Consider the following 25,982-nt stretch of genomic DNA (forward strand, 5'->3'; position numbering starts at 1 on the left):
ACAGTAAATATAAAAAACACATAATAAATATAACAAAAATAATATGGCATACCAGTCATATCAATAAATGTAAAGGGACATAAAACACCTATTAAAAGAAAAGACTTTTGGATTTGTTCAAATGGCAAAATTCAGATCTATGTTGAATGTAATAAAAACACCAAAAAAACAAAGTGGTTCAAAGAGGCTAAAAAATAAGGGATAGGGGAATGTATACCAGGCAAATGCAAATATTATGAAATCAAGGACAGGTGGCCTGACAGAAGATAAGATTAAATTTAAGCCAATAAACATTAAACATGGTAAAGAAAAATATTTTTTTAAATATTTTCTAACAATTTACAATGAAGACAACAGTTATAAATGCTTATGCAGCAAATAACAAATGATCTCTTTAAGAAGCAGACTACAACAGATGCAAAGAGAAATGAACAAAAATACATTAGTAATTGGAGATTTTGAAACAGTATTTTCAGTCTAAGACAAGGCAAGTGGACAAAAAATAAATTATGCTATAAAAGTCCTAAACTATATCATCCATAAAATAATATTCTCAGCTACATTTGGAAATTTTCATATATATTTAAAATTTTTGTAGTGATGTCAGCTTCTCCAGATTTACCACATCTAATTAGATCACAAAGGAAATTTCAACAAGTTCTATGCAAGTTCCAAGTAGAAAATAATAGCAAAATTTTAAATGCATTGGAAAATATTTTAAAGGACCACCTCTCTTCTGAATGACTCAAAAAAAATGAAAAATAAGACTAAAATTGCAGAATGTCTAACAAATGATAACACTCTATATTGAAATATATGGAATACCATTAAAAATTGATTAGGGAAAAATAGCCTTGTAGCAATCAAAATTGAAGAATACAATTATAAGAATTAAATGATAGCCTCTACAAAACTAGAAAAATGTGTAACTAAACAAGGATGGAAATAATAATAAAAGCAGAATAAATACAGTATAAATTAGAGAGATAAAACAACTAATGAATAAACCAAAATGCTGTTCCATTAAGGAAGTTAATCACCTACAGGAACTACAAATTTCTACAACAGAAATTTATTTAAGAGAAAAGGAAAGAAAGGGAAAATATACAAAAGTAAGTAAGAAGCAGTCACCATTAAAAGAGATGAAAATTTCAAACTAATAAGGGACTACTTTGCACAACTCTATGCAATTTGAAAACCGAGATCCAATGAAATGAGTAATTTCCTTGGGGAAATACAATTTGCAAAAGTTTACTCCAGTAGAGATAGAAAGTCTAAACCAACAAATTTCTGTAGAAGAACTTAGAAACTTGTCAAATGACTACTCCACAAAAAAGTTCCAAGTCAGATAATTTCCTAGGAAATTCTACCAAATATCTAAAGAAGGGATAAACAAAATGCTGTATATTGTTCCAGAAAATAGGAGAGCAAAAATGAAAACCTCAAAACATTTATGAAGCTAGTATAACAATGATACCTAAAACTTATAAAGATAACATAAACAAAAGGATCTACAGATAAATTATTAGAAATAATATTTGAGATAAACATATAAGATGTAATGCTACTTCTATATATCAGCAATCAAATTTGTAGTATTACTTGTGATATCGAAGATATATGAATATATCTAACAAAGAAGGCACAAAATCCAAGCCGTAAATATATATAGAGAGAGTACATATATATAATTATTAAGAACTTAAGAGAATGAAAGAGAAAATATTTGCAGAACTGATCTGATAAAGGATGTGTATTCAAAATATACAAAGAGCTCTTAAACTCCATAATAAGAAAACAGACAACTCAATTAACAGTTGGCAGAAGATCTGAATCGACACCTTACCAGAGAAGATGTACATAAGGCAAATAAGAGTATGAAAAGCATATTAGCATTATATATAACTATAAAATTGCAGAATTAAAAAATGAGATATCACTGCATCTCTACTGGAATGGCAAAAAATCCCCAAAATAATACTAAATACTGGCAAAGATGTGAAAAAACAGGAACCCTCATTTTTTGCTGGTGGGAATGCAAAACGGTACAGCCACTTTGGAAGACAGCGTGGCAGTTTCCCACAAAGCTAAACATAGTCTTACCATAGGATTCAGCAAATAGGCTCCTAGTTGAGTTGAAAACTTATATTCACACACAAACTTTCTCATAAATGTTAATAGCAGCTTTATTCATAATCACCAAAATCTGAAATAACAAAGATGTACTCCAATACTTGAAGGGATAAACAAACTATAGTACATTCATTCAAATGAATATTATTTAGCAATAAAAGGAAATGAACTATGAAGTCTCAGAAAGACATGGAGGAGCCAGAAATGAATATGGCTAAATGAAAGAAGTCAGTCTGAAAAGGCAGCATACTCAATGATTCCAGCTATGTGACATCTGGAAAAGGCAAAACTTTAGAGATAGTAAAAAAAAAAAAAGAAAATCAGTGTCTGCCTGGGGTTCAGGAAGAGAAGGAGGGTAATGAATAGGTGAAACACACAAGCTTCATAGGGCAGTGAAACTATTCTGTACAACAGTATAATGGTGTGTACATGACACTATGTATTTGTCAAAACTGACAGAACTGTATGAAACAAATCTTACTGAAAATCTAGATTTTAACTAACAATAATGTATCAATAAAAATTCTTAAATTGTAATAATGTACCACATTAATGCAAGAAATTAATAAGGGGGAAACTTTGGATGGGGCAGATGGTAACATAGCAATTTTCTGTATTATTATGTTCCTAAAACTGTTGTAAAATGGCAAATCTATTAATTTTTTTAAAACCATTTTAAGCAAAAAGTAAAGATCTAGATAAATATTCATGAATTAAGACTGAATAATAGAGTCTATGTAATACCCATCAAAACCTAACAGTTGTTACTGTTTTAGGGAGTTTGGTTTGGTTTTGGTGATGCTTTACAATCTGGTTCTAAAATTTGTGTAAAAATGCAAAGTAGCTAAGACAATATTCAAGAAAAAAAGGACAAGTTAGAGGACTTGCTCTATGAGATATCAAGACTTATTTTAAGTCTATAGTAATTAAAATAGCATGAAATTTTTGCAAAAATAAATAGAACAATGGAATGAAATGCAGAGTCCAAGAACACACCCACAGACAGGTGAATGACAACAAAGGTAGCACTGTAGAGTAGTTGAACAATAGTGTTGAGAAAATTGAAAATCCATGTGGGAAAAAAAAAAATCTTAATCCTCACGTCACTCTATGAAAAATACCAGTTCTAGATAGGTTGCACAGCCATATGCTGAAAGTAAAGCAAGAGAGCTTCTAGAACAGTCCTTAGCCTAGGGTAAGAACAGGCTCCTGAAGAGTCTGAAGCTCAACTTTAGAAAGTTCATAAACTTGAATGGGAAAAAAAAAAATGTGTGTTTAGTTTTACTAACTTATAACTCAATTTATTATCTTTCAGTTTATCAATATGGGCAACAAACCACAGTAATGTTAGTAGTACCTGGCAAAATGACACCAATAGTGATCACAGATATTTTCCCATCAGTATAGTAAATATAGATATTACATATATCTTGATGTGTCATTTATGTTTATCCCTACTTCAAAATTATTGTAGTTTTTAGACCTGTTGTTAGAACTTGCTATTTAGTGTATTAACAAAAACACATAAATTACTATATAAAAATTATTTTTTAGATATTTTCAAAAATATATTTCAATCAATCAATTTCAATAATAGCAGCTTCCTTTTTAACCTCATGTATTTTATTTTATACCTTTAAATAGTCTTATGAGAAGGTATTCACAGATTTCGCCAAACTAAAAAAAAAGTCCATGCTACAAAAAATATTAAAAGTAATATAGGATGATATGACAATCTTCATAACTTTGGAGTAGGGAAAAGATCAATCGAAAAGAAAAAGAATGATAAAACAAAAAAATTTCTTAGATTCAAGAATTTCTTCTAATCAAGACATCTGAAAGAAAGTAAAAGGATAAGCCAAGAAGTGAGAGAAAATATTTGTAATACATGTAATCAAATGAAGTTTTTGCCCCAAAGATACGAGGAACTTCTATGAAACAATAAGAAAAGATGGATAAACCAAAAGAAAAGTGGGCAAGAGCTCTGAACAGGCACTTCACTAAAACAGAAAATTTAAGTAGACCATAATCTTGTGAAAAGATCACCAGTCTTGCAAAAAGTCAGGAAAATTAAAATTAAAATTACTGCAGTACACCATTATATACTCACCAGAATGACAAAAATGAAAAAAGACAGAAAAACAAAGAGTCAGCATAGATATGGAATGACAGAGACTCTCATTCATTGCTTGGGAAGACAGCAAATTGGTACAACTATTTTGGAAAACAATTTGACATTACTAAAACTAAAAATACATTATGCTTTACCAAGATGTATGTTTGACTACATGTATTTCCTAGCCAAAAAATTCATATGTATACGGGCTCCTCCCCTGTGTTTTTGGAGTAGCTCCTCAGAGCTGTCTCCTGGGCTATAGTCCTCAGTAAGACCATGAATAAAACTTAAACTCACACACACACACACACACACACACACACTCACACACACACGAAATACATTTCACCATGGCCAAAATATTTCACTCTTGATTACATATCCAACAGAAATGTTGTTCCAAGAGACATGCACAAGAATGTTTATAGCAGCACTATTTCCAGTGGTCCCAAACTGTAAACTTACATTTCCTTTAACAATAGATATAGAAATTGTAGTATGGTCACACATTAGAATTTTGTACAATAATGAAAATGAAAAAATTATAGCTCTATGCAGCATCACTGAGAAGTTTCACATCAAAAGTCACACACAAGAGTATATACTGTATGAATCCACTTATATAAAGTTCAAAATGTGTGCAAAACTAAACTGTAACACTTTGATGGAAAGAGAAGCACAAAAGTGATCACCATAGTCATCAAGATCATGGTTATGTCTGGGAGGAGAGAAGGGTAGTGACTGGGTGGATGCACACAGTGGCTTCTGGAGTGCTAGCAGGGTTCTAGTTTTTCCCCAGAGTGGTGGTTGCAACCACCGCTACTCACTTTGGGATACATCACCGAGCCATACTTTTTCTGATTTGTGCAAGTTCTGCTGAGAAAAGAAAAACGGACATGTAGAGTTGGCAGTTTATTTCATAATAACAATGTTAAAATAAAAAGTAGTATATGCTTTTGATATGATAAAATTCAAGTTATATAAAAGGGTAATACAATGAATACAAAATATCTCTCACTAGAGACAACCACAGGTAACATCTCCCATATACCTTTTTAAATTTTTTCTATATATAAGCAGATGAAAGAAAAAGAGAGAGAGAGATTGAGGTGAGGGGGGAAGAAGGAGGGAGGGAGGCTAGGAAGGAAGGAAGGAAGGGATGGAGGGAGAGAGGAAAGAAGGAAGGAAGAGAGAGATATATAATAGAAAGATGACAGATAGATGATAGATGATAGATTGATATAGATAGATAGATGATAGATAAATAGAGATAGAGATAGAGATAGATGATAGATAGATGATAGATGATAGACAGATGATAGATAGATGATAGATGATAGATTAGGTAGATAGATGTAGATAGATAGATAGATGATAGATAGATAGATAGATGATAGATAGAAATGATATGATAGGTAATATAGATGAGAGAGACAGCAGGACAAAGAGATGCAGGAATAGAGAGAAATGGAGAGAGAAATGTTCTACAGGGAAAGCATACCATAAAAAAGAGAAAGTACTGTATCTGCACTGTTCTGCACGATCTTTCTCATTGAACTATAAATCGTGAGGTTATTCCATATAAGCACATATAAATTTCTCTTGTTCTTTTTAATGTCAATGTTATACTTGTGTAGATGAACCACCATTTCTTCACTTAATCACTGATGGAGATTTAGATTGCTTCCAGCCATTTGTCAATATAAATGATTTTAATTTTTCAATGAATACCTTTATATGTGTTGCACTGATATATGAAAATGTGTGTAGGTAAGTTTCTGGAAGAGACATTGCTCTGTCACAGGACATGTTGATAGCTACTGACTTCTAAAACTTTGAATCCATTTACATCCCACCAACAGTGTGTGAGAACCCACTTCTCAACTCTCACCAATACTCTGTACTACTTTGTGTTTTGATGTCTGCCAACTGAGTATGTACAAACTGGACTCTAATTTAAATTTACACTTCTTTTTGTTAAAGGTAAGTTTGCACATCTTTTCATATCTTTATAAACCACTTATTTTTCTGTGAACTATTTATCCCTAGCCTTTGTCCACTTATACTTAGAATAGATAACACAGTTCCTTGGTTCCAAAGTCAAAAGTTGCAAAAAAAGATACAATAAAATTTCTCTTCCATCCCTTGTTTCCTCCTTACCCAGTAGCCTGCTCTCATAAGCAATAAATTCCATTACTTCTTTACATATCCTTCCAAAAAAATTCTACATATAAGCATGTGGGTGGATCTGTTTCCCTTTTTTCCGCAAATGGCAGCTTACCATACACAATCTTCTGTGCTTAAATCAAGGATTTCCAAAGACTTTGAAGGCTTTCCCCTATCCAAGCTGACCAAGCAGAGGCATGCAATAGACACCATAATTCCTACCATCCAGATACAGAAAGGGAGGCATACATGCGGATGGCAGGAAGAAACCAGGAGAAGGAGGTCTGTTTCTAAGAAGTGTTTTTCCTAAAATCTCTGCCCTGAAGCTATTTCTTCCCACCAGAAACCACAGGGATAAACAGCCCCTCCCAAAGTGCTGAGAAAAAAATCCAGCAGATGTACAGTCGTGACCTGAGCACATCAGGAGAGGCACAGCACAGACGTGGGAGTTCTAGACAGCAAGGGGACAAAGGATGGTCAGTCTGAGGCCAGACAGGTGAGAAGGCAGCTAGCGAGGTTGGGATGGCAGCACACGGGAAGCAGAATTCTGATTCATGGAGGCAGGCTCCCGCCCTCTGCCTGGGTGCTGCGTGGTGCAAGGCAAACTGCAGAGACCCAGAGGAGCCAGAGCAACAGCAGCACTGGGAGTCAGAGAAGCACAAAACATCCTGTGACAAGGACTTGGCACTGAGAAAATGTGGAGCAGCGCGAGGTTCCAGAACAGACAACGTGAGTCAGGCACCGAGGGTGAGGCTTTGCCCCATACCACTCTTCCAACTGAGATGTGGCCGCCAGGCACTGTGATCACCCGGGAGGGATGAGTAGTTAAACAAGATCTTACCTGCACTCTGCCTGTTGTAGTAATTAGCTACGTGGGGGTCTCAGTTAATTAGGAGGTAGATTTTTATGTACTCACCCCTAGAATTGTGTGATTCTGCTCAACTTAGCTCTTTTTCTTGTTTTTCAGTACCCCTAACTAAAGAACTTCATCAGCTGTTGAAAAACTGAAATCGTAAACTAATTATCCAAACTGACCATCCAGCTGTGCTATGAACGCCTCAACGGAGCTATCTTCACATCAGTTCGTCCTTTAGTTTTTCAGACATTGATCAGTGTTAAGCGCCTACTATGTTCCAGGGAAAGTGATCGAAGCTGAGGGCATGGAAAGTGAAGGGGACAGTCGCTACCCTCCAGGAGTCCAATCTGTTATGGGTAAGAGAGACCAATGAAAGCAAACCATTAAAATTCAGTACAAAAAGTTCTGCAATAAAAGTACTAACTAAGTGCTCACAGAGGAAGGAGTCACCAGCTCTGCTTAAAGTTGTCAGGAAAAGATTCCAGAGGAAATGAAATATGAGCTATGTCTTAAAAGAGACTTTTAGGAGTTTTTTAGGCAGAGAAGTGGGGGAAGACATTCCTGGATGTGAGAAGATAAATGCAGAGTCATATCTGGGCATTGCAGCTCCAGGGAAGACTCAGAAGTTCACTGTAGCTGATGCTGTGGTACATGGTGAGAGGAGAAGGTTTGGGAAAAGGGGTAAAAGGCCCAAATTGTTTAAGCATCTGGAAAACCATCAAGACCCAGCCCAGATGGATTTGAATGAGAGGAACCAGTGGCCAGGTGCCCACCTAGGCAGGAAATGGAATCAATCGCAGAAAACACTGAGGACCACCAGTGATGCAAACCTTAGGGATGCACTGTCCAGCTAGGAACTGCCTGGAATGGGATATTGCAGGTCATCAAATTTTACACATCAGTGCTGAGTAGGAATTACCCCTCCCATCCTTACCCTACACCAGTGGTTCTCAACCAAGGCAGGGTGGGGGCAAAATGTCACAACTAGTGGAGCTATGGGTGTATCCAGTAGGTAGAGGTCAGAGATGCTGCTAAACATCCCACCAAGCACAGGACAGCCCCCACAGCAGAGAATTATCTGGTCCAAATATCTATTGTGCCAATGTTGAGAAATCTGCCCTACACATAATAGAACTATTTTAGCCACATATGGATCTCACATTAGAGGCACTACTACATAATGGTTACATCCCTTTTCAAATCCAAAACATATAGCATAATTATTTACAGCAGCTTAAGTACTTTTTCTATCTTCCTATCTTTTCCTCCTCCCCTGCCCTGAATTTTAACTTCCTGAACTGCCAGTTCATCTGGTAACTACCTACTTCCGCAATTCAATATCCTTTCTTCTGTTCTTGGCTTCCTGCCCCTTTACATCCATAGTAATACCCAGCAGTACACTGTCTTCACAGTGTTCAGCGTGCTTTCACCTGCATTTGGTACTTTCATCCTCACAACAGTCCCGTGAAGATAAGATAGGCATCATCAGAACATTTTGTTGGTGTGGAACCCAGATTACATGACAAGCAGAGGCAACAGTCAGACCTCCAATCTGGACTGATTCTGACATTAATGCCCTCTTACTTATCTACCTACCCACTGCAGCGGGTTGCCTTCAGACTTTTTAATTTGAGGATAAAAACTGCTATAAAGGGGGAAAGGATAAGTTAGAAAGCTGGGATGAACATAACACACTACTATGTATAAAATACGTAACCAACAGGGACCTACTGTATAGCACAGAGAACTATACTCTATATTATGTAATAACTTATAATGGAATAGAATCTGTAAAAGAATATATATTTCTATATATATATAATATTTCTATATATACATACACACACATATATGTATATAGAACTGAATTGCTAAGCTGTACACCTGAAACTTACATGATATTGTAAATCAACTATGCTTCAATTAAAAAAACAAATTTTTTAACTGCCATAAAATTCTGACCACTGCTTAAGCAATTTTAATGTTTAATGGATCTATGTGTTCAATGATACTTCAGTTACACAGTGAAACTTAACAGGTCTGTTTGCTGGCTGTCATGTCTTTTTAAGCATTATTATAGAAGAGAGTGACCCTCACTTTCTATTTCTCCCTTCTGCTTAATGACTCCATGTTTTCTGAATAAACACACCTATATGTAGGATACCGGATGAGTATCTTTCCAGACCCAGCCACCTTTCTGCACACACTCCTCCCCTTCCCCCAGATCTGCATGATAAGAGGGAGCTGTTGGCAGCCACGGTTGACTCCTTCTGGTCCTGTCAGTGAGTCCGGGGCCATAGCGCTGGACCAAATTGGGCCAGAGTCCCTTCCCTGAAACTGGACATTGAGACCGCAAGTAGCATTTAGCCTCTCCCCAGGTGGCTACAACTACAACACGTAATCTTGGGAGCTATCAGTTTTCACGTATTTCTAGCATGTGGACAAAAAAAAACAAAATAAACAAACAAAAAACTAGTTTGCATAAACAAGATAATGAAGCAGATGGTCAAACATAAAAAGAAATGGGTATCTATATAAAAAAGAATGAAGTTAGACCCCTTCCTTTACACCATGCACAAAAAGTAACTCAAAATGAATCACAGAATAAATGTAAGTGCTAAAATTCTTGGAAGGAAACATATGAGTAGTATACTTGAAAGTTGCTAAGAGAGTAATTCTTAACTGTTCTCAGCACAAAAAAAGATGGTAATTATGTGACAGGATGGAGGTGTTAGCTAATGCCATGGTGGTAAAAATTTTGTAAGATATAAGTGTATGAAATCAATGCACTGTACCCCTTAAACTTACACAAGGTTATATGTCAATTGTGTCTCAATAAAGCTGAGGGAAACAAAAATTAAGGAAAGAAAAAAAACATACAAATAAATCTTCATGACCTAGGAGTAGGCAAAAACTTTTTAGAAATGATACCAAAAGCACAAGTAACAAAATAAAAATAGATAAAGTGGACTTCATTAAAGACTTTTGTGCTTCAAAGAACATGAAAAAAAGCGGGGAAAAAACCCTGCAAAATGATAAAAGATATTGGCAAGTCATATATCTGATAAGGAAATCACATCGAGAATGTATCATAAGCTCTTAGAACTCAATAATAAAGCAAACAGTCCAATTGAAAAACAGGCAAATAACCTGAAAATGGCTATTTCTCCAAAGAATATATACACATGAACAATAAGGACAGGAAAAAATACTCAACACCATAAGTCATTGGGGTGAATCAAAACCATGGGAAGATACCACCTCACATCCACTAGGAGGCCTATAATCAAAAAAGCAAAAAATAAGGAGCGCTGGCAAGGGGGTGGAGAAATCAGAACATTTTCTTTTACATTGCTGGTGGAAATGTAAAATGGTTCAGCCACTGCCTTAGTCAGTCTGGGCTGCTATAATAAAATAGTATAGAGTGGAGGGTTTACACAAAAAACATTTATTTCCCACAGTTCTGGAGGCTGGAAAGTCCAAGATTAAGGTTCTGGCAGAGTTGGTTCCACTTCGTGGCTTGCAGACAGATACCTTCTGATGCAGAGAAAGAAGGAACTCTGGTCTTTCTTCTTCTTCTGATAAGGGTACTAATCCCATCCTGGGGGTTCACCCTCATGACCTCATCTAAACCTAATTACCTATGAAAGGTCCCACCTCCAAATACCTTCTAGGTACTCACACTGGCAGTTAGGACTTCAACAGTTGAATTTAGGGGGAACACAAACATTTAGTCTACAATAACCACTGCAGAAAACAGTTTGCAAATTATTCCTCAAAATATTAAGCATAGAGTTACCATACAGTCCAGTGATTCCACTTCTGCTTATATATCCAAGAGAAATGAAAACATATGTCAACGTGGAAACTTGTTTGCAAATCTTCATAATAGCCCCAAAGTGAAAACAACCCAAATATCCATCAGCTGAAGAATGAATATAAACAGTGGCATATCCTTGCAATGGAATATTATTTGACAATAAAAAGAAATAAAATACTAACACATACTATCGATACAACATGGATGAACTTTAAAATCATTATGGCAATGCTGGTGGGAATGTAAATTGATACAGTCACTATGGAGAACAGTATGGAGCTTCCTTGAAAAACTAAAAATAGAATTACCACATGACCCAGCAATCCCACTACCGGGCATACACCCTGAGAAAACCATAATTCAAAAAGATATATGCATGCCAGTGTTCACTGAAGCACTATTTACAATTGCCAGGTCATGGAAGCAACCTAAATGTCCATCAACAGATGAATGGATAAAGAAGATATGGTACATATATACAATGGAATATTACTCAGCTGTAAAAAGGAACGAAATTGGGACATTTGTAGAGACATGGGTGGAACTAGAGACCGTCATACAGAGTGATGTAAGTCATAAAGAGAAAAACAAATGTTGTATAGTAACACATATATGCAGAATATAGAAAAATGGTACAGATCAACCGGTTTGCAAGGCAGAAATAGAGACACAGATGTAGAGAACAAATATATGGATAACAAATGGGGAAAGTGGGGGGGGGGTGGTTGGGGTGGGATGAACTGGGAAACTGGGATTACCATATATACATACATTACTTTAAATATATGCAGTTTATTGTATGTCAATTATGTCTCAATAAAAGTTAAAAAAGAAAAAAAATCATTGTGGTAAGTGAAAGAAGTAAGATAAAAGGCCACAGATGTTATGATTCCATTTGTATGAAATATCCAGAACAGGCAAATCCATAGAGACAGAGCAGGGCAGTGGTTGCCACAACCGGGGCGGGGTGGGGGTGTTAAATGGAAATGAGGGGTGACTACTACCAGGCATATGGGGCTTCTTTGGGGGATGATGAAAAATCGATTCTAAAAATCTAAATCTAAAATCGATTCTAAAATTGATGATGGTGATGATTGCACAACTCTGTGACCATACTATACTAAATACCATTGAATTATAAACTTCAAATGGATAAATTGTATGACATGTGAATTACATCTTAACAAAGCTGTTAAAAAATGAAAAGAGAACCCTGATGGCATTCCCAGGATTTCCTGATCGTGAAGACCAGCTCATTGCTGTATGCTAATAATTACATCATCTTTTTTTGAGTGAGCGGGCTCACACGGAGCTACAATATTTGCCACCAAAAGTGTATGCTGGAATTGCACCACCTGCCAAGAATGGATATTTTTCACATCAAGGGAACACAGTAAATATTATACTTTGGTCTGTACTTGAGCTGATACTAACTTATCCTTTACCTCCAGTTTTTGGTTTCCCCTGCTAACCCCAGAGAATTGTTGTAAAGCGTCAATGAGATACTAGATACTCCCCCAGCTGCAACACAGTCCTCAAAACAACCAACCAACCAACCCACCAAGCAACCTCATCCTTTGGTTCCAGATGCAACATTTCTCCTAACCAATGCCTAAATAGTTGCAGCTCAAGGGACAAACTTAGCTTGAACATCAAATTTGAATGGCATATTATCTGTCTTTACCACACCTCTTGAAGTCCTTTAACTATCTGGATTAAGGTTTCGACAATGTCATTCACTATTTCAAGGTAAGGGCACAGCTGGCCACATGTGAACCTCCACACAGACTAATAACTTGGGAGACCTTAATATGATATTTAAAAACTGAGTACCTGACATCCTTTTAGGGGAGAGGCTAAGTGGCCAGAGGGGAGCTTTGACAATGACCATAAACTAAAGAATTAAGGGGACAGATTTTCTTAAGACCATCTCTTCCAAGTAATTGACACTAGAGTAGTTCTAATTGAGATATGATTTACATACAGTAAAAAAAAATCACTCTTTCTAGTTCTATTAATTTCATCAAAGGAACACTATATAACTAGCACCACGATAGCTCAAATCCATCACCTCAAGAAATTTCCTTAAAGCCTCAGTAGTCAAATCCTCACCCCACTCCTACCCCTACCAACCTTGTTTTCTGTTCCTATACTTTGCTTTTTCTTTCTTTTTTAAAGTAATTTTTAATTAGTTATTTTCTGACTGCATTGTGTCTTCATTGCTGCATGCGGGCTTTCCCTAGCACCGGCGAGCGGGGGCTACTCTTCGTTGCGGAGTATGGGTTTTAGGCGCGTGGGCTTCAGTAGTTGTGGTTTCCAGGCTCTAGAGCACAGGCTCAGTAGTTGTGGGAAATGGGCTTAGTTGTTCCGCAGCATGTGAGATCTCCCCAGACCAGGGATCAAACACGTGTCCCAATTAAGAATCCACATTGGCAGGCAGATTCTTAACCACTGTGCCACCAGGGAAGTCCCTACTTTGCTTTTTCTAGAATGTCATATAAAAGGAATCATAGAGTATCTGAGTTTTGAATCTGGCTTATTTCACTTATCACAATGTATTTGACATGCTTGCATTATGCTGTGTGTATAAATTAGTTTGATTCTTTTTACTGATGAGTAGTATTCCAGTGTATGGATATACCATTGGTTGCTTATCCATTTGCCTCTTTAAGGACATTTAGGTGACTCCCAGTTTTTTGGCTATTATGAATAAAGCTACTATAAATATATATGTACAAGGTTTTATGTGACCATAAGTTTTTATTTCACTTGGCTAAGTAACTAAAGATTTGCAGTATGGAATGAATTGGGAGATTGGGATACCAAATTGTACACTCTAAATATACGCAGTTTATTGTAAAAAATTAAAAATTAAAAAAAAAAGAAAAAACTAAAACACCACATAGAATAAAAATAAAAGGAGGTTGCCCATTAGTTCTGTACAAAAAAAAAAAGATTTGTAGTATGGTAAGTGTTATATTTAGCTTTAGATGAAACTGTCGAACTGTTTTCCAGAATAACTCTAGCATTTTGCATCCCTAACAGCATGGTATAAGAATTCCGGTTACCCTCACCAGGGTTTGTAGTAAACATACTGTCAGTTCAGTATGTTTGGTTTTTTGGTTTTGTTTCATTTGGAGTTGTTGTTGCTATTGCTTTTAGCCATTCTAATAGGCGTACGCTAGTAACTCACTGTGGTTTTAATTTGCATTTCTCTAATGCTAATGATGTTGAGTATCTTTTCATGTGCCAATTCACCATTCATATATTTTCCTTGGTGAAGTGTCCATTTAAACCTCTGCTCATTTTTTTTTAATTGAGTTGTTTTTTTCTCATTATTGAGTTTTGAGAATTATCTACGTATTTTAGATACAAGCTTGTGTCAGATGTTTGCTTTACAAATATTTCCTCCCTGCCTATGGCTTATTTTTCATTCCCTTAAGAGTGCCTTTCAGAGAGCAGAAGTGTTTCATTTTGGTGGAACCCGATTTATCTTTTTTGTTCTTTTATGGATTGCACTCTGGGTATCATATCTAAGAAATCTTTGCTCAACCCAAGATTACGCAGATTTTGTACTATGTTTTATTATGGATATTTAATATTTTTAGATTTTATATTTAGGTGTATGACCCATTCTGAGTTAATTTTTGTATATGGTGCCTGATAGTAGGTGTTTAACTACAGTCTAGAAAATGGTAGTTTGTATTCCTAGTCCTAGTCATTTTGCCTAAAAACTACAGAAGGAAGTTCCTTCTCTCCAAACTTTCTGCAATGCAGATCAAAAGTGGAAGAGATAACATTTGGTCAGATCCCAGATAACCTACAGGTATACCTAAAAGAATTCTAGTAGATGACTGGGTTTCTTAAACATCTCATTGTTTATCTAGAGTAAAGAATCAGTGAGTCTAGCTTTTATCATTATAGCTTGTTTTTTTATGATTCCTATAAAGCTATCCTAGAATAATACTAAGCTCAAGATGACTCTTTGGTTTCTGTTTTTTGAATCTCCAGCTTAAGACTTATACTCTAGTGGCAAGTTTATCTGCTGTGTGTCTCCCATGCTATTCCCTGATAAATTATTGGGAATTAAGTGAAAAGCCTAGGGCTTCCTAGGTGGCGCAGTGGTTAAGAATCTGCCTGACAATGCAGAGGTCACGGGTTCGATCCCAGCTCCAGGAAGATCCCACATGCCACGGAGCAACTAAGCCCGTGTGCCAAATAAAAATAAAAAAAAATTAAAAAAAAAATAAATGAAAAGCCTAACATTCCCCACAGAAATCTAATGTGGTTTGCTCCTCTGACCCCAAGCATTTAACCCTGGTGATACAATAATTAAGAGGGCTGTTGGTCAGTTTTATAACTAAAATGGTTGATATTTTGAGAAATAATTTTCACCACTTAAGTTAGATAGCAAAGCAGATAGCAGTAACAGGCTTACTGCATGAGCCAACAATAATATGTGAGGTGGTTTTTTGGGTTTTTTAACAAGATAGAACTAAGTGCTTCCAACTAGAGCAGATGACATTTGAATTTCAGGCTAAAGTGGTGTGTTTTGTATTTGGACCAGTATTTTGAGTTGAGGACTAGCTAAAATATGGGCCAGAATTTACTGGGCTGTTCACTGCAAAGGGTTTTAACTAGCATTGTCATTAGCAGAGCTAGATCTTTTAAGGGATAGGCCAAGAGGTAGCTAGGCTTCCAGTCTAAAAAAGATAGGAAAATACTACTGTGACCATGAAATATATAGGAAATAGAGGGAAGTGGGGAAAATCTTATTCTGTGGAGTTCTCATGGGAAAAATGACATGATTGTAAGAACTCTGAGGCACCACTCAAAAGGTATGCTGGGCTAAAGCTCCCGGGGAGAGGAAACAATGTGCAAGACAACGTAAGTCTGTAACTGCCTGCTAAGGTGTAGAGGTTCATCTCTTCCTGGGAGGAGTATATGCATACCACTCTAGGTCCCTGACAGTCCCCTCTGGCCACTTAGCCTCTCCCCTAAAAGGATGTCAGATACTCAGTTTTTAAATATCATATTAAGGTCTCCCAAGTTATTAGTCTGTGTGGAGGTTCACATGTGGCCAGCTGTGCCCTTACCTTGAAATAGTGAATGACATTGTCGAAACCTTAATCCAGATAGTTAAAGGACTTCAAGAGGTGTGGTAAAGACAGATAATATGCCATTCAAATTTGATGTTCAAGCTAAGTTTGTCCCTTGAGCTGCAACTATTTAGGCATTGGTTAGGAGAAATGTTGCATCTGGAACCAAAGGATGAGGTTGGTTGGTGGGTTGGTTGGTTGGTTGGTTGTTTTGAGGACTGTGTTGCAGCTGGGGGAGTCGATGGAGGTGTCTATTTCCAGCCATCTAAAGGCTGATTATCTTTAAGAGTTAAGTATGGAAGCCACAGTGAGAGCTGTTGGAGTCTGCACTCATGATCTAGGTGACCAACTGGAATGAAAAAGGAACACTTCACACCCTCTTATAAATGATGACTAAGAAGCTATTCATCTCTCCAAGCTCTGGGAATATAGATAGCAGTTTCCATTACCCCCAGTTTACACAGTGGGCAGTGCTGCAGCAGGATGTGGAGCAGAACTGGGTTGGATGACATCTCCCAAGAATCCCTGCTCGATCTCTGAGTCCCCCACAAGCCCCTGGGGAAGGGGGAAGAGCTGATCTACTCCTCCTTGTCACCCTATCCCTGCAGCACCTAAGGAAAAATGATTGCATAAGAATAACAAATGTCCAAAAGGGGGAGTTGAAAAGGCTGGAGGGTGAGGGCCATACAGATCTGCCCAGGGCTGGTATTTGCTGGAACAGTTCAGTAGTGGCTTCAGGACTTGGAGTTCACATTAGCTTCAAATATCTGTTCTACAGTATTTCCTTACTGGGGTAGAAAATTTGAAATATTTTCTTTGATTTTAGGTTGGCTGCCTAAAATATAAGTCCTGCTATAAAATTGACACAGGCATGACAATTTTAAGAATGACTATGACCCAAGCCATTTGGTAAGAGTGTCATCATTCTTAGAAGTAGAAGCCAGCTTCTATTTGTTGTCTGTATTTCTTTTAATTCTGTGAGGGAACATAAGCCATGTACTCATATTGTATTAAGACGAATCATTCTCACGACAAGAATCTGAAAGCATTGCCAACCACTGGGCATCTAAACCTCCCTGGGCTGCCAAGAAGCACAGCTACTGACGGCCATTTGTGTGGACTTTAGCAAATCACATGCCCTCTGATGCTTCCTTTGCCCCAGTCTTAAAGTGGTGCCTTAACATTTGCAACTGTTACCCTGCACCCCCAACACACACACACACACACACACACACACACACACACACACACAGAGCAGCAGGCTAAGTAACTAAAGATAAATAATGCGTTGTGAAGTAATGGGGATGAAAGGTAGTAGAAGAACATAAAGGGACACTAGGAACCAGCCTCCTACCCTGCACACTCAACCAAGAGAGAAATGAGCACCTATGATTATTAAATAATATTGTCTTGGACAGGAGGCAGGGTGCCCAAGACTCTTTTTCTGTAGCACCATTAAATGCATGAGAATCAAAAGAAGATAATTTCCCAGCTATAATCAGCCCTTCATTACAAGCCAGCTCTGGGGGGTAATTAGCTTCTTCCTCAGAAGTACTTCCTCCCCTTACATCACCCCTACCTTACATCTTGGCCATGACTTACCCTCCAGGAAGCACAGAACTCCTGCAGTCACCCACTCCATCCCTGAGAGGTCTCTGCATTTCTGTGTCTTTGCTGGTTCTAGAACACCTCTGATTTACTTCCATCTTGTTCCAACTAGTCCTCCTAGTGCCAATTATTGAAGCCTTCTGCTTCTAAACACGCGTCCTAAGAGGCATAAATCTGTAATCAGTTTGAGGAAGTGATTAGAAAGAGAAATGTATTTAAATTTGTTGCAGTAGTGATGGGACAAAAGATAGGAGTCCTGGGAGGAGGGCGTCTGGCCAGCTGCTCAGAGAGAGCCTTGTAAGAGCTGCCACCACCGTAATGGGGTCCACATGTTCCAAGAGCTGGACCACGGCGGGTGAGATATGCAAAGTGGATTTAGTCAGTTTTCCACAGTGTAAAAAACTCAGGGAAAAGAACTAGTATTAACCAAACGCACTAAAAGAGTGATTGTAAAAACCAGCATTTCTGCTCATCATTTTTACAGAGTGATAGGGAACATGCAAGTAGAGCCACATGTTTCCACCAGCTATCAGGACATTTTATCCTCCGAAGCAAACACTCCCAGGAAGACAACCAAGAGAAGGTTTAGCTAAAGCCCTGTCTCTGGGAAGCGAGTCCTCCGACAGGCAGCATCGGCAGCTTTGGGATGCTTGCTGGGCTTTCTGGGGAGACTGCCCAGAAATCTGTGCTTCATCGAACTCTCTCAGTGATCCTTATGCCTGCTGGTGCAAGCTCTGGCCGAAAGGCAAAGCTTCTCCAGCATGCTCTAATTACTAGATTAATTTCTGTTCACTCAATCTTTGTTGACTTATCGCCTTCTTTAGCCTAGGATACAAGTACTACCCAGAGCAAACTACCACCACAACCTGCCTCTTCTACCTTAAGGAAATGTAACTTTCAGAAGCTAGAAGGTAGGGAATAAACAGGAAATGTAACCAGCTTGAAGCTGGGAGGTGAAGGGTTCCAAGGCGATGCTAAGATCTTCATGACTGCCCCAATCCCCATGGCACTGAGAGGCTAGGGTTGGCCCAAGAAAACAGTGATCAGATTTACCTTCTCTGTCTTTGACTGTAGGTATTTCTTTGCAGCTTTGAGGACTGGCTAGAGCAAGTTTGATGGCTTTCAGAGGTGGAGATCTTTCTAGCAACAGAAAGCCAGGGCCTAAAGAATGGATGCATTTGTGAGTGAATGATTTTGAGAAATATAGTCTTAATGACTCCCTCCTTGGTCTCCAGCTACCATTCTTGAAGGAACTTGAAGAAGAAGTTGCACAGAAGATCCCTCAATCCTACAAACGTTCGTGAACCTCTCCTCTGTGGGAACATGGAGGTAAAGAAAGAAATCCTCTTCCTGAATGAAGTCACAATCTTATTTAGAGACATAATGTACAGAGATGTTCGGTGCAACAGACGGCAGGATGCTAGAGCTACACACAGGCTTCTATTAGAACACCTGGGAAGAAAATCCAGACTGGCATGAAAGAAAGTAAAAATAAACAAAAATTTCCTATCTAAGAGACTTTTCATGGAAGAATATAAATTAGCAAGATAGATACATGGGGTTTATCATAAAGAAAACCTTTGGATATTTTAATTCCCCAAAGTTAGAGAACTGGTTTACTCATCCAAATTGAAATTTGAAAGTCTCTTTTCTTTCCTTTTTTTCTTTTTTTTTAATTGAAGTATAGTTGATTTTCAAAGTTGTGTTAATTTCTACTGCACAGCAAAGTGATTCAGTTGTACATACATATGCATTCTTTTTTACATTCTTTTCCGTTATAGTTTATCTCAGGATATTGAATATACTTCCCTGTGCTATAGTATAGGACCTTGTTGTTTATCCATTCTCTATATAAGAGTTTGGATCTGCTAAACCCAAACTCCCAATCCATCCCACACTCCCCCACCCTGCCCTCCACCATTTTATTGTTTTTAAGCTTTGGAGGCTTTAAACAAAATGTGAAGCAGACATTCGATGCGTAAAGCAGCTAAAAGCCAAGTTGCATTGAATGAGCTCCACGTGGGGGACCATCAGCCCTTTGCCCATGTCTCACAGTACCCTTTGCAGGGATCCTGGACAATGGCAGGTTAGGTAAGAACATGCAGTGCTGGGGAAAATTCTGCGTGGTTCTCTATGAAGTGAAAGAAGCAGATCACAACACGGGGAGTCACTCTGCAAGCTCATCTTCTGAAGTGCACATTCCTAGCCTAATGGATGGTCCTGAGGCAGGTGATGGGGTTTGGTGGGGGAGACATGCAAGCTGGGTGCCAGGCCATACGTGCCAGGCCCTCATGGGATGTGAAGGGGACAGGCCAGGGGACCACGCTTTCTTGCCACTTTCCATCACGGAATATGGAGGAACCCAAGAATTCCAGCTCCCAGATTGTTTTGAAGGTTTACGTGTTAAAGTAGGAAAGAACGTGTTTTATTTAACAATTTGTTGTCTTGACTTTTAACTTTGGGATATTGAGACACATGGTATGAGCATCTCTGTTTGCACTCTTATTCCAGGCCCTGCAAATATTAGAGGTGACTTGCTTTTCTTAAACTGACGATGCCACCCCATTATGTTTTCTTTTGGGTTCTGCTCACTGAATATTTACCTAAAATAAATATTATGAACTTTTATTTTAAATCTTCTATGTAATTACAGTTTAGATATGTTTTTTAAAGTAGCATACTGTACACCTGAAACTAACACATTGTAAATCAACTATACTTCAATTCTTTAAAAAATGGCTACAAACATAAAAATAAATTAATTAAAAATGAAAGTAGCATATAATTCCATATTGTTTTAATCCAATCTGAGTTTTTTCACCTTACCTGGGGAATGTAATTTATTTAGTTTTATTATCTTCTTTTCTCCTTTCTATTTCTTATGATTACTTGCTTTTTACAACTTCTTTGCTTTGCTTTGCTATGTGTTTGTCTATCCTCCCCAAAGGTTTGAAAGGTATACATCCTGTTGTAATTCCATTTCATGTTATATTTAGGTTTAAAAACACTCGTTCCCCTATTGAAATAAAAATGGAAAGGTATGTTTTTACTCCTCATTGCTGGAAAAAGAATCTTACTCTAGTTTTCTTTCCTTCCCTTCTCATTCATTATTAATATCAAATGAGATTTTCAAATCAGATTATTGTTATTTTCTTCATTTTACAGAGTCCTTTTCCGAAGTCATTTCTGACATAAGAATTAGATTCTGTAATAATATTTACTTTTTTCTTCCAAATTGTCATCCTTGAGATATTAATTTGATTAAAATTTCAGTAAGGAGAGTATACTTCAAGTAATTTTTTATTGAAATTTTAGTTGAATAGCTGTAGTTTCACATGCAGTTGTAAGAAATAATAAAGAGCAATCCCACACATGCTTTACTTGGTTCCCCTAAGGTCTTGCAAAGCTCTAATACAATGTCACAACCAGGATATTGACATCAATACAATCTACAGATCTTATCCAGATTTCTCCCGTCTTACTTACACTCACTCACTTGCGTTTGTAAGTGTGTTTATTTCTATACACTTTTATCACACGTTAGTTTGCATATCCACCACCACAGTCAAGGTACAGAAGAGTTCCCTCCCCACAAGGATTCCTCATGCAGCCCTTCATAACCACACCCACCTCCCCCCACCTTCACCCCATCCAGTCTTTAACCCCTAGCAATGACTAATCTGCCTTCCATCTCTTTCTTTTTCTTTTACATTTCAAGAATGTTGTATAAATGGAATCATACAGTATGTTGCCTTCAGGGGCAGCTTTTTTCACTAAGTGTAATTCTCTAGAGATTAATCCAAGCTGTTGCATGCCTCCACGGTTTGTTCCTTTCGATTTCTGGGTAGTATTCCATGGTATAGATGTACCACAGTTAAACCATTCATCTTTTGAAGGACATCTGGCTCTTTCCAGTTCGGGGCTATTACAAATGAAATTTCTGTGAACGTTGGTGTTCAGGTTTTGTGTGAACCTAAGTTTTCATTTCTCTGGGATAAATGCCAAGAACGTAATTGCTAAGTCATATGGTAATTGCATGTTTCATTTTATGTGAAACTGCCAAATTGTTTTTCAGAGTGGCTGTACCATTTTACTCAAACAATTGTAAAAAGAGAGATATGAATTTATATTTTCTGGGCTCTTATTTATCTCTGAATGTCTCTCTGTTGCCTTCTCACACATGATAAATTGGTTGGGAAAATGTACTTGTTTCGCAATAGTTTTTCCTTAAAACTCTATAGAATTTGTTCCAACATCTTCTAATAGTCTATGTTTCAGAGAAATGTGTCTAGCTCAATTTTTGTTTCCTTGAAGACAACCAGTTTTTCCTGTTTGGTTGCTTTGTATGATGCTTTTTCTTTGCTTAAAAAAATCATGAGGTGTATAAAAAGTGGTCTCTTTTTAACAGTGTTACATGAAATATGGTATTTTCTATCTCTATTTTTAAGCCTTTGTTTTAGCTCAGAAAATTTCCTCAATTATGTTTTTGATCATCGATTCTGTTAGGTTCTGAGCTCTGCCATTCTTTGCAGTATTTATTACCTATGTTGTCATCATTTTCTTATATTTGTTCTTTCTTTTTACATTCTTAGAGAGCATTGCAACTTTGGGTTTTTTGTTTTTTTTTTTTTTCCTTTTGCATCAATGATTCATTTTTGCATAGTGACAATTCAGGTTTTCAGCACCTTCAACTGGATTTAAATTTTGCTAGGCAATTTTAATTATATTTCAAATTTTCCATGTCACTTATAGCTTCCTTTTTACATCATTCTGTTGTCTTACTTCTCAGAAAATCTTCCCTTTAGATTTTTCTGCACTGGCCTCAAGAAGTCATAACTTCTCACTTTCAATTGAAGTTATCGAGAATGCTTTTTTTTCTGGTTTATGTAATAAATTGTTTTCAAAGGCATGTTTCCCCACTGCATTTTCAGAAGATGTTTCCTTCCCTTGTGCCACCATGTTTGTCAAGAGGTAGCGTGGCTGAGTCATCGCCCTGGTTTTTACTTGGTGATTGGGATAAGCTCTTTAGCCACTCTATCTAGCAGGAGAGCACACAGATGTGCCAAGATGTGCCAAGATTTTTTCTCCGTCCCCAGTACCTACTGGCTTTCATCAAGTGTAGTTCCACTGGAATCAGACTGAATCATCTCTCACTTCTACTGGCTAATTAAAAAGTCTACAAGATTTTCAGAAAAAGTAGCCTCTTTGACCGACGTAAATAAATGTTTAACGATAATAGCTTTGAAAACTGGCCCCTTCTGGAAAGCTAGGGAGAAAAGAAAAAAAAAGATATTTTCTTAATTTCAGTCTTCAGCCAAGCCAGGAGAGCAGGGTAACTCGACTGACTGGTCCAGCCTGGTTCTGTGCTCCCGGGAGTCCTCAAAAAAAAGTATGGGCTTTTTCCTTAGGGAAGAGTAGCACATTTGTGGTTACTGATGAAATCACTGAACTAGGCAGACTTTTCAAATTGGATCTGTTTCCTAAGTGTAAACTTGATGTGTCTGTCTATATCCCCAAATATAGTATGACATGATGGGCTGGGTTTTAATTCTTCTTGTTGTTTGATATCTCTAATTAAGTTTAAATAAATAAATTTGCTCTTATCTAAAGTGGAAAAAAAATTTGAGCGTTCAGGATGGTTTATGTCATCGGAAGGCAAAATATCACAGGGCTGAAGAACTGAGATTCAAAAGTCTGGCAGCCTGGGTGGAAGGTTGTTCTGTCACTGACAGGAAGACTAGATCCTTAAAAGTTCTGCATCTTCGTGGAGAGAAATAATAATACCTATCTCAGCGTGTCTTTGGGGAAATTAAATAAGTTAAAACATGGCACGTAGCTGACTTACAGGAAAAAAAAATAAGATGACAACTGTTAAATTAGGGGAAAAAAGGGTTGATAATGTTACATTTAAGCATACCTTTTCAATCAAATCATAAGACAAATTATTCAAGTCTCATGTTTGCTGTCAATTCAAAAAGCCCATGATATTTTCAGACTTCTTTTGCATTCAGTGTTCAACACATGAAGGAAGCCAGGAGCAACTCAGTATTTCTGAGTTCTCTCTTCTAAACACAAAGTTTGTTCCTAATCTTTTGTTCTCTACTCCCAGAAATACCCCGTCCAATATCACCTACATTTTCTGGAAACTCATCTTGAGCACACTGCATTTTAGGCTATGATACCACCAGGATCGGTAAAGTTGGATCAGAGAAATGTGTTCCCAGTGGGGGTCCGTCTCTGCCTGGTCCAGCTCTGCCACCTTCCTGGGATGGACAGGGAGCTATTAAATCACCTTCTGGAGGGAAGAGATTTTAGGTCCGCTGGGTAGTTCTATCATGCAGCCAAGGAGAAGACTTACTCTCCTAACATCCATTCCTAACTTTCCTTCCAGGTATACCATCCTGTAAATCAAAGCAACTTTTTTTATTCTTTCTTTTCCTTTTTAGCCAGAGTCCTCAACTTCTAGCATTGCAGGAAAGGGTGTGTGATAGACATTTATTTATTCCCAAGTTTTGCCACAGTCACATCTGGGTAAGGACCCGGGCATATCTTCCTTTAAAGAAAAATCATTTTCCAGGAGAAAAGTTGACAATTCTTGGAAATCTAAGGCCTTCTAAAAAGATCTATGTCTGGGGAAGCACAGCAGGGGAGACAGATTCAGAGGATCCACATTTTAAAGAAGAGATGAAAAGGTCAGAGAGGCCTTTGGGTTTTGCACATTGGGAAGGAAACGCCCACCCACCTTACTAGATAAAAGACTTCCACGCCTTCAAGAAAAGTGACTGGGAAGTGATGTTTCTGCCTATTTGGGGTTTTCAGAGCTAAAAATAGCAAAGGTTTCTTAAATGTCGTATGTAAGAGACAAGTACTGTACAGCGATCAATCACATCCTGGCCAATGGTCATATCCCATTAGTAGCCCAGTGGGCTGACCATCTCGGCTTTGATTTTGTAAATGATGAAGGCTCTGAGCTTATGTGTGCCTTATTATCTTTACATAAAATTATCTAATTCAGAAAATTAATACAGATGGTTAAATAATACAGTTACCCCTCACCTCCAAAGAATGCAACCATTTGGACCTCATATTACATGCAAACAAAGAGTCCAGCAATCAGAGCCAGCTTTGTTATTCACTGGTCATTTACTTTCTTCATATTATGTAACTTCTCCGAGTCCTGATTGGAGTCAATGCCTGGCACACGGACCATCATCAATGAGTATTAGTTAATTGTATGAATGAGTAAATGAGGTATGACTATTAGCTCTGCCTACCTGTAAGAATTTTGGTAAGGACCATTTGAGAAAAGACGGGTTAAAATGTTTACACACTGAAGAGGATCATTTACAAAAGTAAGGTAGCTATTATTCAAATCAATAATAACAGTAACTAAAACTGATGAAGTATATAAGCAAAAAAAGACCTTTTTGTGCAACCAAAAGAATGCCTCCAAATCCAAGCAATTAATTTCCTATATTATATTCATAGAAGAATAACAATATTTTAAAACTGTTACTTACCCAAAATCCAAGCAGTTTTTACAAGATGGTAGTTTTTGATTCTGAACAGAAGCAGCCACCTTGAAGACTGGACAAGGTGAATGACAGGACAAACAAGAGGTGAGAACTGACAAACTGACAGTAAGAACAGGGACTGGGGAAAAAACTATTAAAACTTCTGGAATCAAGGAGCAGATTATGATCACATAATTTAGGGACAAGTATCCCACTCTTAGACGACCCTATGAATATCATTTTATTACAGCATTTTGCAACAACGGATTTTATTAACAATGATGACGGCAACTTAATTGGCATAAGTATACTCTAGTTAAAAGGCAAAGAGACGATTAGGACACATCTTTGGAATAAGTTCCATTAAAAATACTTCTTAAAATTTGCGGTGCTTTGAAAAGCAATTCTCAACATGTGGGAGAGGAGTGATTACATAATTCTATATCTCATTCCCCTGGAGCCAGGTTTCATCTCCACAAATGTTGGTATTAAGTGAGCCTACTTAGCCCACAGGGGGAATGTTCCAGCTCAGTCTCTTTTTTTTAATTTTTTCATTTTACTGAAGTATAGCTGATTTACAATGTTGTATTAATTTCTACTGTACAACAAAGTGATTCAGTTATATATACATTTTTTTAATATTCTTTTCCATTATGGTTTATCACAGGAT

The sequence above is a fragment of the Hippopotamus amphibius genome, chromosome 4, assembly GCF_030028045.1.
Source record: "Hippopotamus amphibius kiboko isolate mHipAmp2 chromosome 4, mHipAmp2.hap2, whole genome shotgun sequence".
NCBI lineage: Eukaryota > Metazoa > Chordata > Mammalia > Artiodactyla > Hippopotamidae > Hippopotamus > Hippopotamus amphibius.